Consider the following 16,822-nt stretch of genomic DNA (forward strand, 5'->3'; position numbering starts at 1 on the left):
GATCTCACCGTCATCGTGATCTCCTCTTCATTGCTGACCTCCGACGCAGCCGGCGCTGCCCTCACATTCCCGAAGACACAGCCATCGCAGCTGTCGAGGGTGCTGCCGGTTACTCCCAATCACCGCCGCCCTTTCCCCTCTCCCGTGCCCTAGTTTCCCCTCTCCCGATCTTGCCGACGTCGAGCTCCTCTGTGAGATATCGAAAAATTAATTAAATAGGGTTATTTAATTAATAGCCTTATAGAATTTTTTCAGAATTTTTAGAATTTTTCTGGAAATTTTTCGGAGCTCATGCGACGTGTTTTGAGGGGACAAAATTATGGGTACGGATAAGGTCTGTTTGGGATACCATTTAAATAAGGAAATGTTTAATTATTTATATTCCTTTTCTTATTATTTCTCCCTAACGCCGATCCCGATCCGAGTTCCTCACCTCTCCCGAACCTTTTCCTTTCTTCCCTTCTTCCTCTGTTCTTTCTCGCGGACAACACTAAGGCGACGGGCAACAGAGTTCTACCTCCGATGATTGTCGACGTCGACTGGTAGCATGTCGCCGGAGCTTGCTAGAGATCGAAGCCCGGATCATCCTGATCTCTTCTTCTTCTCAACTCTTTCCACCCGAGCCCTAGGTTTTTCCGTCGCCGAGTCCTCCCTCTCCTCTCTCACGCGACGCCGACACTGCCGAGCTCTCCCTTCCTTCGCAAAGCCGTCATCGCCTTGGCTTGAGGACAGATCGACAACGCCGTTGATCGAGGGAGTGCGTAGGTTCCCTGTGCTCCGATTTCCCCTGGATCGTCGCCGGCGTATGAGGTATAGCTGTGCCCTAATTTTTGTTCTGGTGCCGTGGGATCAAGCTAGAGCCATCCGATCGCCGGCGTGAGGTTGCCTTAGGGCTTCGAAGGTAAGCAACCAGCCCTAATATCTGAAGAGAATCACCATTGAATTTCGTTTTAATACTCTTTTTATATTTTGGATGATAATTTGCTTCATTTTGATTCAGATTCTGTGATTTTGCACAGGACAAAAAGTCATTGCAATTAGGGCCTGAGGACAACCTTTATGTGGAGGGTTTTGCATCAAATCTTTTTGCAAAGGCAGATAAGCAAGATCGTGCTGGTCGTGCAGATCTGTATGTGAAGGAACATGTTTCTTTATCATTTTCTTATCTATCTAGGCATATCTATTAAGACATTTCACTGGCTTTTCTTAGTCTCATAATGGTTGGGAAATTAAGTACTAGTAATATTACAGGAATACTGCAAAAACTTTTTATGCTGCAAGTATCTTTTTTGAGATACTATATCAATTTGGTGAACTTCAGCCTGAAGTAAGTTTTGCACTTTGCCATTTTATAAAGAACTATTTTTTTGGTTCAATATGAGCAAGCAGACTAATTCTGAGCATACTCTACTTTCCAGATTGAGCAAAAACAGAAGTATGCAGTTTGGAAAGCTGCAGATATAAGGAAAGCTCTTAAAGAAGGCCGGAAACCTGAACCAGGTCCTCCAGGTGGTGATCCTGATCAATCAATTTCCTCAGGCCTCTCGAGCTACACTTATGTATGCTCTATCACCTGTATTTCATAGCCAAATAAAAAAAAATACAGAATGTTTCCTTTTTATGAACCATAACATAATGTTGTGGAGAGGCTTTTCTTTTGCTTGGTTGGCCTAATAATGTCATACTTTTTTTTTATCTTTTGTTAGGGCACACAACCAAGCGATGGATTGTCATCTAGTCAGCAATTTGACAATGCATCGCCTCAGCATATACACAAGGTCAATTTGAATGTGTAATTTGTGCATCGCTTGCTACATATTTCTTGCTACAGAATTGTTGAATCTTGTCTATTTTGTTTTTCTTTTTCTTTTCCTGTACAGAATTCAGAAGGAAGTGAGCATTTTGTGGATAATTATAGAAATGCTGATTTACCCCCTAAAAATGCTGGTGAGCCACAGGGTTTTAGTCAGGCACCACAGGATTTAAATCTAGAATTAAATCGTAAGTTAGATTAAATTACAGTTACTTTATCATTTCTTAATTTTTTTTTCTAACTTACATTTGCAATATTTGCATCTCGATTCATTTGATTATGTTCACTTTGTATTCAACATGAAGCTAAAAGGTGTTTTGTACATATTAAAGACTCTTTGGTGGTTTTTTTAGTTTCAATCTACTGCTCTTTTTAGCATCTTTATCCTACTATAATGTTATTCTTTAAGATTATGTTGCATTGATTTCTAAAAGTTGCATGACATCTCTCTACTCTGCCTTCAAAACTAACGATTTATGTTGTTTCAAGTAATTACTGTAGCCATTCCTACTATTGTTTCAAGAGGTTACCATTTATGTTACATAGATAATGCTTTTTGCACTTTTGTTAGATGACTATATCAAATGATTTTTATGGTTATGTAACATTTATGCAGTGCAATTAGAATCACGCGTACAGTTTAGTTTCTAATTTGTAATATATATCTTTATTCGAATAGGTGTCCTCAAGAGTATTGGGAAGAATGCTGACAAGCTAAAAAAATGGAGAGACTTTAACAAATTAAGGAGCACTAGGAGCTGCAATCCCTCCTCTTCACCGACATCTAAGTAGAAAATCTCGTGTTATATTGTTCTACCTTTGTTTTAATAGTGTTATCATTTTGTTGGTTGCTTATGAAATTTCTTCAGAATGTTATAGATATTATTTTTGAATGTTAAAAAATTGTATATTAAATTTTATTTTGAAATTTAGTATTTTAAATGATTTATAATATTAGAAAATTGTGTATTAATTTTTTTTGTTTTTTATCTAAAAAAGACAACGATTTTTCACCGTTGTCGTAGATAGTTTAAAACTGTTGTTAAAGACCCTGTTATTAAAGGTAGACGCTCAAAGACAATAGTGAAAAACTGTTGTCTTTGAAGGAAAAGACAACAGTTTTTCACCGTTGTAAAAATGTTATCTTTGCCTTTAAAGACAACGGTTAAAAATTGTTGTTTTTGAGCATCCCTTTTAACAACACGGCATTTAACAACAGCTCTAAAGGGGCTACGACAACAATGAAAAACCGTTGTTGTTAGGCTTTTTTCTTGTAGTGATATCATATCATAAAGGAAATCATGAGCATGCTAGATTTAGTTTAAAGCTTCCTTAGACCCTAAAATTCTCCATGGCCAAACCATAAAGAAACATATGTCTAGATTTCAAGCAACATCAAAACATGATAACCCTGAGTTAGCTTTATATCCTATCCTAAGGAGAGTCATGAACATGTTATACTAAGTTTTAAGCTCTCCTAGGTCTTTCATTCACATCATGACCGAAACCCTATAGTGTAATACCACTAGGTTCCAACACATACAAGCATGCAAACACTTAGAATCTTTCATAGCATTTCATAAAGAAGGTCATGAGCATGATAACCTAAATTTTAACCTCTCCTAATCCATCATTTCAAGTCTTGGCCGAACACCTTAGGAGCATGAAATTAAGTTTTAAGCAACATACAAGCATAAGAACACCCAACCAATCTCCTATCATAGCATACATATCATAGGGACATAGTGATCATGGTTAGTTTAGGTCTTAAGCTTTCCTAGGTCTTTCATCTACACTTGGCCGAAAGTTCAAAATTATAGATCTAGGTTTTAAGTAAGCATACAACATAAGAACATTAACTAGCTTCCTATACTAGGGTACTTATCATAAGAACATAATGAACATGCTTATTTAGGTCTTGAACTTCCCTAAACCTTTTATTCATGTCTTGGCCGAACCCCTTAGGAGCATGAAATTAAGTTTTAAGCAACATACAAGCATAAGAACACCCAACCAATCTCCTATCATAGCATACATATCATAGGGACATAGTGATCATGGTTAGTTTAGGTCTTAAGCTTTCCTAGGTCTTTCATCTACACTTGGCCGAAAGTTCAACCTTGTGATCCTAGGTTTCAAGCATTCTATTCTTATGGAAAACATAAACAACTTGTATCACAGGTGAGGGGATACTTACTTTCTTTCACTTGTTGTTCCTAAAGAAAGTGGTACCCTTGTGAGAAGGAAGAAGGAGCTTCTCTTCCTAGTTCTCCCTTTTGTTTTCTCTTTCTTGTAAGGAGTAAACCTTGAGACTCCTTCCTAGGAAATAGTTTTCTTGGAGAGAAAACCATAGCTTGGATTTTAGAAATGAGGGAGAGAGAGCTCTATGTCTCGGTGGAGAAGGAAGAAGGAGAAAGAAGGAGGAGGAAGAATTAACAACTTTTCTTTCCCTTTTCTTCTCTCAATCCTATTTATTCCTCATGTAAATGAAACATGTCCTCATTCATTTCCCTTAACCCCTCTATCTCCTCCCTCTCTTAATTCCCACGAAATTAGAGGAAAAGAAGGAAGGAAGGCAACTTGGCTTTTGCTTGATTTTTTCCTTAACCAAGAGGAAGAGGAGGTAAGCTACTTGGTTTTCTCTTGCTCCTTTACTTAACTATCCTCTTACTTTTAACTACAATTTCCATTCTTTTCTATTCATCTATTATTCATTACTCTAGTGGTTACCATACACCAATTTAATTCTATTATTTGTGGGAGGTTCAAGGTTCAAACCTTAACCTCACTTTCTTTTTATTTCATTTTGGTTTCTATTTCTATTTCTCTTTTTTCTTTTATTCTAAAGGAAAAATATTCATAGGTATAGATTATCATTTTGTGGGTGTTACAAACACCTTGCTCCAAGAAGATTCAAGATCTGGCGGTGAGCTCTGGAGAAATCACTGTAAGGATCGGAGAAGAATCAGGCGAGTATCTATATGAGTCGTGCGAAGAAGAACGCTCGCAACGGCTTTATCCAGCGCCAATGGTCGGATCCCAATCGATTGGGGAGGCTTTGGATCGATCGGTCGATCGATCCAAAGCGCCTCTGTGCTCTCTATAAATCGCTTGAATCGATTGCCCGATCGATTCAATGTTTACTTGCGATTCCAACCTCTCAATCGATCGCCCGATCGATTAGAGGTTCCCAATCGATCAGGTGATCTATTGGGAGGCTTTCTGTGTTGTGTCGATTCCCCCCAATCGATCCACTGATCGATTGGGAGCAGGTTTTGTCGTGACACTTCACCCAATCGATCAACTGATCGATTAGGCATGAGTCAATCGATCGGTTGATCGATTGAGCCAACTTGATTTTCCCTAATCAAGTTCCAAGCCCCTAAAACCCAACATATGGTCAACCATGACCTGTTGGGACATCATACCTAGCATTCGGTCACCCTCGACCTGCTAGGACTTCCTCACCAAGTGCCCAGTTAATCCCTTTGACCCACTTAGACTTTCTCCTCGTGCCAAGTATCCGGTCAAACCTTTGACCTACTTGGACTTCTCAATACCAGGTGTCCGGTCAACCTTTACCCACCTGGATTTCCACGTGCCTGGCTTCACTCACCAGGACTTCTCTTCTGCCTAGCTTCACTCACTAGGACTTCCCATCTGCCTAGCTTCACTCATTAGGATTACTCATCTGTCTAGCTTCACTCACTAGGACTTCTCATCTACTTGGCTTCACTCACCAGGACTTTCCACCTGGCTTCACTCACCAAGATTTTTTAACTGCCTGGCTTCACTCACCAGGACTTCTTCTCTGCCTAGCTTCACTCACTAGGTCTTTCACCTGGCTTCACTCATCAGGATTTTCCAATCAAGTATCCAGTCAGTCTTGACCTACTTGACTCTTCTTCACATCTAACTGGTCAACCTTGACCAGAGGATAATTGTACCCACAATCTCCCCAAATGAATGATTGCATCTGTAATCTTCACGTATTATCAATCTTCATGTATTGTCAATATATTGTCAAACATCGAAACCCAAACATCAAGACTCAAGCTTGAGCCTTCTCAAGCTTAGTCAACCAGGTCAACCTTGACCTAGGGAATATTGCACCAACAGGTTCCATTATTTATGCATGAGTTGATTTGCATATTTATTTACATATGTGTTGCTATATTGTTTCTCTAACTTAAAAGGGTTACCAAACATCAAAAAGGGGGAGATTGTTGAAGCAATCTGGGTACCCTAGGTTTTGATGTTTGGGCAAATGTTTAAGTTAGGTTTATTGTTATATTTGATATATATTGTGAGTGTGCAGGATACAGGTACAACAAGGAAAGTTCAAGTGTGATCTTGGCAAAGGGAGAAAGTCCAAGGATGAGTCTTGGCGGTGTAAGTCCAAGCATGTAGTATTGGCAACGTAAGTTCAAGTGTGGCTTGACAATGGATGAAGTCCCGGAGGTGTGACCTCTTGGCAAAGGAAGACCCGACAATAATGACAAGGTCGATGGAAGCTCCAGAAGGCAAGATGTGAAGGATGGGGAGGCATCTGAGGGACGCAAGGCTGATGGAGGAGGCTAGAAGGCTAGGTCTAGGTTGGTCAGGCGAGGACGAGTGCTAAGTGAATGTACTCAGGGGGTTAAATCATAGGATTAGGATTTTACTGTAGCATTAATGTAGTATTACTGTAGTAGTACTGTAATGTTACTGTAATAGTACTATAGCGTTTCTGTAGCAGTCGACTGGTGTTTTCATCAGTTGACTGGTGTAGTCGACCGGACAGTCGACTGGGAGTGAATAGAATGCTTCTGTTCGTTCGGTTAGTGTGGAGCAGTTGACTGATGGAAGTATCAATCGACTGGTATCGAGTCGTTGGGTTGTAGCAGTCGAATCTCCACAGAGGGCAGTTGACTAATGGTTTTAGCAGTCGACTGGTAGGCGAGGTTTTTCAACTCGTGGCCTATATAACAAAGCATTGGAAGCTTGGTTAAGGTTGACGAAATATATTTGGTTAAAGCCTATTAGACTCTCCCAAGCCCTCGTGTGATCGGTGTGCTTGTATTCAAGTGTTTGTGGTGAGGTTTCTCCACCGACAAAGAGCTTGAGCTAGCCGAAGGTTTTCCGGGGAGTCATCCACCGACGGATCGGGATCGTCCACCTTACGGACAGCCGTGGAGTAGAAGTAAGTAATCTCTGAACCACGTTACATAAATGTGTTAGAAGTTTGTTTGTCTTGGTTATTACCTTTAGGTTTAGCATTCTATTTGTTAGATTTGATTTTGTATTTTCGCTGTACACTAACATTATAGGAATCAATCGATTTGGGTGAGACGCTATTCACCCCCCTCTAGCAGACGTAAAGGCCCCAACAGATGGATCCGTCTGACAACCTCTTGAACTAGCGTTGTGCTGACCCAGAGAGGGTGGTGAGAAAGACCCGGTCCTTCACTCCATCGGTGTACTGATGAATTGTGACCGCATTATCGAATTTGGTCAAATGGTCGTTTGGGTCGGTAGTTCCGTTATACTCTCCAATCGCTAACGGTGTGTAGTGCCTCAGCAAAGGGTCATTCAGAATCCCCTTTGAAAATTATTGATTGATCCGCTCGGGTGAATCATCCTCCCTAGGTGCCTTCCCTTTCCTTGCATCTTGAATAGGCGCATCATCTGAAGAAGACCCCAGGTTTTTATCCGCTCGGTCCCGTTCCTCCGATAGAGTTCTAAACAACGCTCGGTGGAAGGGAATATGCGCATTGGGTGCTTCCCCATACGTGATGGCCAGCTTCTTGCTATTACCCCGAGCCGATACTTGGTCCGCTCATTCATCGTGCTCAGCTAGTCGACCAGCGGCTGATGCTGCGGGCTCTTGCGCTTGGCGTTCGACCAACGCTTGTTGTTGTTGTTGCTGCTCCACTATCTTATCTGCTCGGGCTTGTACCAGCATGACAAACTCCTCTTGTGTCAGCGTCACCATAGTGAATTTTCCAGCGTCCTCCATCTTCTCGTTCGGATGTAGGCTACGGTTTCACAAACGACGCCAAAATGATCCTCTCCGAAAGCGAGAATGTGGAAAACTGGGGATGTGGCGGCTTCGCTGACTGGCTGAAGACCTCACTCCGTTCTGTAAAACAAGTAACGTCAGTGCCGAGCCAGGGAAGAGATCCCTAGCGTTGGCACTCCAACGCTCAAGTCAGTCACTGGAATGTGGAGAAAAGTGGAGGAACTGTAGAACTATGTGCAAACAGTAGATAACGCATGCCTCCACTGGTGATTGACTCTCCCTTTATATAGAGCCTTGGTGGGCGATGCGCGTGCTTCTCGAGGCATAGGGGCACTCTCCTATATATCCTATGAAAGGACCTATCAAGAAAGTACCTCTAACAACAAACCTTAACAGGGCATGCATATCCCTGACGAGACAGTAGAAGCTTCCATCGTATGATCCACTTGTTGACCATGCCTCGTGTCAACGACACTACCTCCCAAAAGGATATAGAGAGATACTACAATGGTCCCGTTTCTTGGTCGAGCGTGGGTAGCTGCTCAGTCAAGACTCTGCTCCGTTCATGGTTAGTCCCGCTACTTAGCCGAGCAGGGTAGCCTCTCGGTCGGGACCCCTCCTCTCTATCGACCTCAGTGGCTCTTCCGTACGGTGACTGTGTAGCAACCTATCCTCCCCCGTTCGGACTAGCTATCCGGTCGGCCTCGACGTCTTGCTACTCTATGTTGAGAGTCGGTTGTCTTACGTATCACCTCGAGTTGGACGGGTGGTCTGCTCGGACATGTCTTCCGTTAGTCGGGCCCTAACTACCCGACCGACCATTGCAATTGTCCTTTGTTTGATCCTTTGATACTCGAGCGTTGACCAGCTTGACTTTGACCTCCACCTTGGCAGTTGGCCCCGTGCCAGGTAGGCCTCCCTCCATCGCCGCATCAGCACCCAAGCATCATATTCAAATACTTGAAACCCAAGTTGAACTTTCTTACATTTTCTTAAATCCCTTCACTTGACCTTTTAAGATGGAATTTTCTTCCTCGAGTTTTGTAACTGAGTTGAAGTTCTATCTTGAACATGATTAGTTGAAGGATTCAAGTTGACCTACTCCTTAAGGTGGTTAACTTCCTTGAATAGCAAGTTAATCTTATGCTCAGATTTAGTCAAATTTTTAAACAAGTATTTAATTATTTTGAGCATTCTATATTTAGAAAGGGTGGTTACCTTATCTAGTCATTTTGAAATAAATATGGATCTGTGGCTTCTATCGGATTCAGAATCAGACTCGGACTCGATCTTGAACTCCTCGTTTCTTGTCATAAGTTCCAAGTGTTGGTGCAACCTTAGGTCAAGGTTGACCTGGGTGACCCGACTCGAGTTGACCTGACTCGAGGTATATTTTGATGTTTGATAAGAATAGAGAAGTTGTATTTTGATGTTTGACAAGAATAGGAACTTTAGGGATTGTGGGTGCAACCTTTGGTCAAGGTTGATCTGGTTGACCCGACTTGAGTTGACCTGATTCGGGAAGAGTCCAAGTATGGAGACTTGGCACGGAAAGGTCCAAGCAGGGAGCTTGGCACGGGAAAAGTCCAAGTATGGAGACTTGGCACGGAAAAGTCCAAGCAGGGAGCTTGGCACGGGGAAAAGTCCAAGTATGGAAGCTTGGCATGGGAAGTCGGAGAGGGCTCGGTACCTCGTTCTCCGGACTAGGTCAGAGAGGGCTTGGTAACTCGTTCTCTGGACTGGATGGAGTCGGAGAGGGCTCGGTAGCTCGTTCTCCGGACTAGGTCAGAGAGGGCTCGGTAGCTCGTTCTCTGGACCGGACGAAGTCGGAGAGGGCTCGGTAGCTCGTTCTCTGGACTAGGTCAGAGAGGGCTCGGTAGCTCGTTCTCTGGACCAGACATGGAAGTCGGAGAGGTCTCGGTAGCTCGTTCTCCGGATTAGGTCAGAGAGGGCTCGGTAGCTCGTTCTCTAGATCAGGAAGGCTTTAGGTTTAAGGCTGGGAAATTGGATCGGTCTGCTGACCGATCCAGTGATACACTGGGTCATCTGATCGATCTGATGACCGATCAGAAACCAAACAGATTGGGAGAAGGAATGGCCTGATCGGTCCACAGATCGATCAGGGCTCTAGCAACCAACTCTTTGTGAGAGTTGGGATCAGTCTGGGCACCGATCAGCCTAGGGCCTGATCGGTCCACAGACCGATCAGGGATCGACAACAACTCTCTGTGAGAGTTGGGATCGGTCTGGGGACCGATCAGCCTAGGCCCTGATCGGTCCCATGGCCGATCAGACCCATCCTGGACCGATCAGGGTGGAGCCTGATCGGTCCAGGCCTAGCCGTTGAGACACAACGGCTAGATTTCTGTCTTCTTCTTCGCAGGTTTTGATATAAGGTGGAGGGCCTCTACTGTTGAACTCACTCTTCTTCTTCCTCCTTGCGATCTGAGCTTTGCTGAGCTCTTCATCCCTGAAGCTTCGTGTGAGCTTCCCTCGGCTGAGTTTCCAACTGAACAGTTGCTGCTGTGCTGTGGTTGGCATCCGTGAAGTTGCTGCTTCATCAACAGTCGACAAGAAGGCAAGCAAACTAGTGTTTTTACATTCATATTGTTCTTGGCTTCTTGCTGTATTTCTTGTACTCCGATCTTGCTGTTGCAAGAGAGATTGTGGCGAGGTTTCTCCACCCAGAAGGAGTTTTTATTAGTCGGTTTTCCGGGGTCTCATCCACCGACGGATATATAGGATTCGTCCACCTTACGGACAAGCCGAGGAGTAGGAGTATCATCTCCGAACCTCGTTATATCGTCGCATTTGAGGTTTGATCTTCTCCATTTTCGTTTCTACTTTTTATTTCCGCTGCGCTAACTCAAATTGTAGGAAGAAACGTGAACTTTGTTGGAGCAATCCCAATGGTCCGCGGGACCATGTGTTTTGGTGTTTGGGCAAAAGGTTTAAGTTAGGATTACCCTTGTTATTTGATATGTGTACTTGAGTTGTGCAGGACTGCAGGTGACACATGTGACTCAGGTTGACGGCTTCGGGTCCGGTGAAGGATGGAGCATCCGAGGGACCGTGGACAAGGCAGCAAGGACAAGGGCCGAGGGAAGCGACTTCGAGGCATACGCGAAGGATGGCATTGGGGACGAGCCGCGGGCTTGGATGCATCCGAGGGACGAGAGCCAAAGGAAGTAGGCTTGAAGGCAAGAGGTCAAGGCTGCAAAGAAGAGTCAAATGAGTCGTGAGGGTACGAGTGCATGAGAGATTGTACTCGGAGTAAAATCCTAGTTTTAGGGTTTTACTGTAGCGGCACTGTAGCAGTACTGTAGCGCACTGTAGCAGTTACTGTAGCGTACTGTAGCAGTCGACTGGTGTATGGACCAGTCGACTGATGCACTGTAGCAGAGCCGTTGAGATAGCCGTTGGGCTGGCACCAGTCGACTGGTGCAAGGACCAGTCGACTGGTAACGGGCAAATCAGGTTCTGATTTGTTCCAAGCTCTATAAGAAGGAGCTTGGTATGGCCGGCCAAGGCGACGAAATTAGACTTGGTTAAAGCCTAATTAGTAGTCATCTAGTGCTCTAGCAATCCAAGTGTTCTTGATCGAGTTGTGGCGAGGTTTCTCCACCGACAAGGAGGATTGTGCTAGCCGGAGTTTCCGGGGACTAATCCACCGACGGATTGAGGGATCGTCCACCTTACGGACACGCCGTGGAGTAGGAGCTTTATCTCCGAACCACGTAAATCGACGCGTGTTGGTTTGCTTGCTCTTTCTTGTTCTTTGTATTAGCATTTAGCTTTCATATTCGTATTTGTATTCTTTGTATTCCGCTGTGCTAACGAATACGTAGGAAGCAATCGATTTGGGGGTGCCGTCTATCCAACCCCCCTTCAAGCCGGCCACCGATCATCCAACAAACTTGGGGTCGGCTATTCACACCCCCCTCTCTAGCCGCTATCCGAAGGTCCTAACAAGTGGTATCAGAGCGAGGTCGCTCTTCGTCGGATTAACACCCGGGGGAGCACGAGCTAGAGAATGGATCAACTTGGAGAAGACGTCACGATTCCACCCTTCTACGATCGCGACGACTTCACGTTTTGGAAGGTAAGAATGAAGTATTTTTTTATGACTAACCTAGTAAATTGGAATTGTGTACAAGTAGGTTTTATTCCTCCGGTGGATAAAGAAGGAGAACCTCTCGAGAAGAAGAAGTGGACTAAGGAACAAATCCACCAATCCATAATCAACGACGAGGTAACGAAAATCTTTGAATTTTCATTACCTAATGATATCTTGTGTAAGATAGGTAGATACAACAATGCCAAGGAGTTGTGGAACAACTTGGCTAAGTTTCATGAGGAGAGCTCCAATTCAAGTCATGAAGAGGAGTCAAGTGAGCCAAGTAGCTCACATCATGGAGGTATGGAATTAGAAGTTGAGGGCTACTCAACATCTAAGGAAGAAGAGGAGGAGAGTTCTTCTTCAAGAATGAAGCAAGAAGAAGAAGCCTCTACCTCCGGAAGGGATGAAGAAGAGAGCTTATATCCATCCTCAACCCTAGGTAACTCAAGCAACTTAATTTCAAGTAAATTACATATAATGTGCTTTGAGTGTAGGGAATATGGGCATTACAAAAGTAAATGTCCAAAGAGGATTCGAAAGACTCCACCGGCACCAAAAGTCAAGGAAGCCGGAGTCCCGATACGCAAGGGCAAGGAGCATGTGGTGTGCTTCCAATGCAAGCAAAGGGGACATTATAGGAGTCAATGTCCAAGGGGGAGGCAACCTCACAAGGACAAGAGACCAAGCACATCTATGGGGGGAGCTAAGGCAAACCCTAAGGTATCCTTTAAGGCACATTCTTGCAATTCTAATAAGACACATGCTAGTAGTTTTATTGCAATTGTCAATAATGATAAGCATGAGAACCATAGAAACCGATACATGTGCTTAGGTGCCAAACATGTTAGCCTAGATAAGGACAATGCTAGAAATGCCAACCCTAGAGTTAACTCATCTAAGGTTAAGGAAAACCTAGATAGGAATCCCAAAACAACTAGACATATGCCTAGGAATACCTCAAAGAAAAATGGAAAATTAAAGCTTGAGGTATTAAAGAAGGAAAATCAAGTCTTGAGGTCAAGACTTGATAGAAAAGACTCTTAAGAATTTGGAGAAGTCAACTCTAGGGTCTAAGGGTCAAAAACCAAAGCCCAAGGACATGAGAGGTTTGGGTCACAAACCTAAGTCTCAAGTGGTCAAGCCCGCTTATCATAATGTTCCATTCGATTATGGAACAAGACCTAGGGCTAAGAAGACCATCACCAAGGTCACAAGGGGAGTCACCCCTAGAGTTGATCTTGATGAGTCCCAAATGACCAAGGCTTTAAAGCCTAGGAGGGTCATTAGGAGGGTTGCTAGGGAAGTCATCCCTAGTGAATATTTAGTGAACCCAATGAGCTCAAATAGGTATTGGGTTCCTAGGAGCGTGATTCCTTCACGCTAGATGGTTTAGGGTGTGCCAACCTTAATTGGATAGGTAGTTAACCTACTCATGGCAAAAGGTGGCATTTTAGAAATTTTCAAGGTGTAATCAAGCCTTGAAAATGAAATTAAAAATTATTCCTAAGGTGATTAGGATGTGCCAACCACATTTGAGAAGTTTTCTAGGGTCAATCTAATTGGCACATAGTGATCCAAAAAATCTTTAGTATATGACTTTAGGTCTATTACACTTAAGAATATAGAATTTATGGCAAAATGATCAAAATTATCAAAAATGACAACTAAGGCTAGAATTAGGTATTTTCTATACCTTTATATGTTATTTGCCATACATTGTTTGTCATATGTCACGTCATGACATCATATTTATTTTATTATCATTTGAAATGTCATGATAATGCTTAGGTTAGTTATATGTCATGCCTTATTTAAGTTTCATACTTTATGCCATGACATCATGACATTGGCACTTATTTCCACTTATGATATTATTTTATGCCATGTCATCATCTCTTGCATTTATGATCAATTAAATTGATTTAAGGATAAAAACACAATTTGATATGGAGATCTAATTATTGTTTAGAAAATGCATGAGAACTTAGCTTAAGATGACCTAAACCCATATCTCACATCAAAATTAACTTGGATGTGTTTGATACACCTTAGATGTGTGTGAGATATTAGGATTATGAGTTAGGATCAAGGTGCATAGTTCTTGTACCTAGATGAGCCTAATTCGAAATTGAGGATCATAGGGAAAACTTGTGTACAAGTCATGTACATTTAGTCCTAAGATTGTGGTCCTAAATTGAATGGTTTAAAATCATTTCAAAATTGTTTTGAAAAACCTTGATGAAGTTTTTCTAGTGATAGCATTCATCATTGAGCAAGTTGATACAAAGATGGATTAACCTTGAGCTATTTCAAAGTCTTTCGAACTTTGTATCAAGATTAAAAAATGGGAGTTATTTTCATATAAAACTATTTTTCCATGACAATATATGTTATGAGGAATGTATCCTCAAAATTTTACAATTTTTGGAATTTTCTGTGATTTTTTAGGGGTTTCTGAATTTCGGGAGAAAAATCAGAAATCCTTATCAGAGAGTTGTGGACCGATCAGAGAAGATCCTGATCGGTCCAGGGAAGTCTGGATTGGTCACTGGACCGATCCAGGGCAGTGAGGATCGGTCTGGTGACTGATCTAGTGAAGTTCTGATCGGTCTGGTGACCGATCAGAGCGTGCCAAAATGCTGATTTTTCGACTGTTGTCTGAAATTTCAGCTATGAAAGTTGGTGTTTTAGATTTCTAAAGGGTTGAAACTCTCCAAGACATTGTTGGTGGAATGGTCAAGGAGGAGTTAACCTTTAGGGGGAGTTTTACCTAATGGTCAAGGGGGAGATGACCTTTAGGGGGAGTTTTTACTCGTCAAGATTTCTGAGGATGAGTGATATGGGATTATCACTAAGTTGACTGTGGATTTTAGTATCAAGGGAGAAATTAAGGGTTTCAATGAAAGGTATGAGACTTTCATTAGGAAGAAACTCTTGACCTTGATTCACTCTTTTTGATGTGTGTCAAAAAGGGGGAGAATGTCTAGAGAATGTTCAAGGAAGAACATTGGAGTTTGGGAAGAATGTTCAGATAATGTTCGAGGAAGAACATTGGAGAACTATTGGAAAACCTAAGTTAGGTTATCGGGTTAACCTAACTTGATTATGGCTTTTGCCAAACATCAAAAAGGGGGAGATTACTGGTGCAACCTTAGGTCAAGGTTGACCTGGGTGACCCGACTCGAGTTGACCTGACTCGAGGTATATTTTGATGTTTGACAAGAATAAAGAAGTTGTATTTTGATGTTTGACAAGAATAGGAACTTGGGGGATTGTGGGTGCAACCTTTGGTCAAGGTTGATCTGGTTGACCCGACTTGAGTTGACCTGATTCGGGAAGAGTCCAAGTATGGAGACTTGACACGGAAAGGTCCAAGCAGGGAGCTTGGCACGGGAAAAGTCCAAGTATGGAGACTTGGCACGGAAAAGTCCAAGCAGGGAGCTTGGCACGGGGAAAAGTCCAAGTATGGAAGCTTGGCATGGGAAGTCGGAGAGGGCTCGATAGCTCGTTCTCCGGACTAGGTCAGAGAGGGCTCGGTAGCTCATTCTCTGGACTGGATGGAGTCGGAGAGGGCTCGGTAGCTCATTCTCTGGACTAGGTCAGAGAGGGCTCGGTAGCTCGTTCTCCGGACTAGGTCAGAGAGGGCTCGGTAGCTCGTTCTCTGGACCGGACGAAATCGGAGAGGGCTCGGTAGCTCGTTCTCTGGACTAGGTCAGAGAGGGCTCAGTAGCTCGTTCTCTGGACCAGACGTGGAAGTCGGAGAGGGCTCGGTAGCTCGTTCTCCGGACTAGGTCAGAGAGGGCTCGGTAGCTCGTTCTCTAGATCAGGAAGGCTTTAGGTTTAAGGCTGGGAAATTGGATCGGTCTGCTGACCGATCCAGTGATACACTGGGTCATCTGATCGATCTGGTGACCGATCAGAAACCAAACAGATTGGGAGAAGGAATGGCCTGATCAGTCCACGGACCAATCAAGGCTCTAGCAACCAACTCTCTGTGAGAGTTGGGATCGGTCTGGGGACCGATCAGCCTAGGGCTTGATCGGTCCACAGACCGATCAGGGATCGACAACAACTCTCTGTGAGAGTTGGGATCGGTCTGGGGACCGATCAGCCTAGGCCCTGATCGGTCCCATGACCGATCAGACCCATCCTGGACCGATCAGGGTGGAGCCTGATCGGTCCAGGCCTAGCCGTTGAGACACAACGACTAGATTTCTGTCTTCTTCTTCGCAGGTTTTGATATAAGGTGGAGGGCCTCTACTGTTGAACTCACTCTTCTTCTTCCTCCTTGCGATCTGAGCTTTGCCGAGCTCTTCATCCCTGAAGCTTCGTGTGAGCTTCCCTCGGCTGAGTTTCCAACTGAATAGTTGCTGCTGTGCTGTGGTTGGCATCCGTGAAGTTGCTGCTTCATCAACAGTCGACAAGAAGGCAAGCAAACTAGTGTTTTTACATTCATATTGTTCTTGGCTTCTTGCTGTATTTCTTGTACTCCGATCTTGCTGTTGCAAGAGAGATTGTGGCGAGATTTCTCCACCCAGAAGGAGTTTTTATTAGCTGGTTTTCCAGGGTCTCTTCCACCGACGGATTGATAGGATTCGTCCACCTTACGGACACGCCGAGGAGTAGGAGTATCATCTCCGAACCTCGTTATATCGTCGCGTTTGAGGTTTGATCTTCTCCATTTTTGTTTCTACTTTTTATTTCCGCTGCGCTAACTCAAATTGTAGGAAGAAACGTGAACTTGGGGTCGGCTATTCACACCCCCCCTCTCTAGCCGCTATCCGAAGGTCCTAACACCAAGAGGCTTGACTCCTTTGATTCCTATGCATCCGACTCTTCTGAAGATGATTCGTCCTAAGTAGCCTTGAACTCTTTTCTTGTTCTTGAA

At 43.6% G+C, this 16,822-nt stretch overlaps 1 long non-coding RNA gene across 1 annotated transcript; it reads left to right on the top strand.

Annotated features, from left to right (window-relative positions):
- Positions 1-969: 969 nt before the first annotated feature.
- Positions 970-1,554, top strand: LOC122027931. The gene is made up of 3 exons (XR_006124578.1): positions 970-1,129; positions 1,252-1,327; positions 1,419-1,554. It is a non-coding gene; the product is annotated as an uncharacterized LOC122027931 (long non-coding RNA).
- Positions 1,555-16,822: the final 15,268 nt, after the last annotated feature.

Source organism: Zingiber officinale, chromosome 10A (assembly GCF_018446385.1).
Source record: "Zingiber officinale cultivar Zhangliang chromosome 10A, Zo_v1.1, whole genome shotgun sequence".
NCBI classification, from domain to species: domain Eukaryota; kingdom Viridiplantae; phylum Streptophyta; class Magnoliopsida; order Zingiberales; family Zingiberaceae; genus Zingiber; species Zingiber officinale.